Source organism: Aethalodelphis obliquidens, unplaced genomic scaffold, assembly GCF_003676395.1.
Source record: "Aethalodelphis obliquidens isolate GAN/ISIS:26980383/991018 unplaced genomic scaffold, ASM367639v1 scaffold72, whole genome shotgun sequence".
Classification (NCBI taxonomy): Eukaryota; Metazoa; Chordata; class Mammalia; order Artiodactyla; family Delphinidae; genus Aethalodelphis; species Aethalodelphis obliquidens.
This window is the reverse complement of record NW_020838016.1, coordinates 6,023,918-6,024,161: the sequence shown is the minus strand read 5'-3', so window position 1 is coordinate 6,024,161 and position 244 is coordinate 6,023,918.

Below are 244 nucleotides of genomic sequence, written 5' to 3'. Positions count from 1 at the left end.
ACACTTTTGCATTTTTGGAGCTCGATGTATGGCCTGACACTTCGTGGAGATTTGGAAAATGTTTAATGGGAGGGTAAAACGTCATCAACAAACACTTATTTGCGTCCTCCAAATGCCAGGCGCTGCACCGCTCAGCCAGGTCCTGAACATAGAGAACACGCTGACGTGACCCGCAGGAGCTAGCAGACACGACGTACGTGTGTGTGTGTGTGTGTGTGTGTGTGTGTGTGTGTGTGTGTGTGTG